The sequence below is a fragment of the Octopus bimaculoides genome, chromosome 2 (assembly GCF_001194135.2).
Source record: "Octopus bimaculoides isolate UCB-OBI-ISO-001 chromosome 2, ASM119413v2, whole genome shotgun sequence".
NCBI classification, from domain to species: Eukaryota; Metazoa; Mollusca; class Cephalopoda; order Octopoda; family Octopodidae; genus Octopus; species Octopus bimaculoides.
The window spans coordinates 130,042,083-130,042,834 of NC_068982.1; the positions used below are offsets into that span (position 1 = coordinate 130,042,083).

At 34.7% G+C, this 752-nt stretch overlaps 1 protein-coding gene across 1 annotated transcript in view; it reads right to left on the reverse strand.

Moving 5' to 3' along the window:
- The window catches only part of LOC106875934 (epidermal growth factor-like protein 8), a 64,106-nt gene that overhangs the window by 25,519 nt on the left and 37,835 nt on the right, over positions 1-752 (reverse strand). The window lies entirely within an intron of this gene.

Consider the following 752-nt stretch of genomic DNA (forward strand, 5'->3'; position numbering starts at 1 on the left):
ATATATATATATATATATATATATATATATATAGAGAGAGAGAGAGAGAGAGAGAGAAAGCCAAATCAGATTGGAGCCTGGTGTAGCCATCTGGTTCACCAGTCCTCAGTCAAATCGTCCAACCCATCCTAGCATGGAAGGCGGACGTTAAACGATGATGATGAAGATAATGATGAGAGAGAGAAAGAGGGAGAGAGAGAGGTCATGAGAGGTAATGGTGTCAGTAAGACTCAAAGGTGTCAGGTAATGTTGAGTAAGTTCTATGGATAGACTATAGTTAAGCTCCAGGTTCAGTGATTATGCGAATGAGTCCAACGTAGGTCATATATCAGCGTGTGTATATATAAAGAATTGTTTTCAGAATGAGAAAAAAACCAAGACTGTGAAGATTTTAGAACATTTATAAATAGAAGGTATTACAGCTGTTTCCAGGATATGTATATTCCTTCATCGGAGACGGTGTGAGAACATGGTTAAGCAATAGTTAATCGTATCTTATCTAAATTAGCTATTGCTTAACCATGTTATCGCACCGTCTCCAATGAAAAGATATAAAAAATATCGTGGAAACAGCTGTAAGACTTTCTATTTATAAATGTTCTAAAATCTTCACAACCTTGGTTTTTTATCTCATTCTGAAAAAAAAATCTTTATATATAAACATATATTCTTTTATGCATTGTTCAATTAAATAGAGTCGCTTGAAACGATCGTACTGCATCACCTCTGGATATCCTGTTGCTTATTTATAT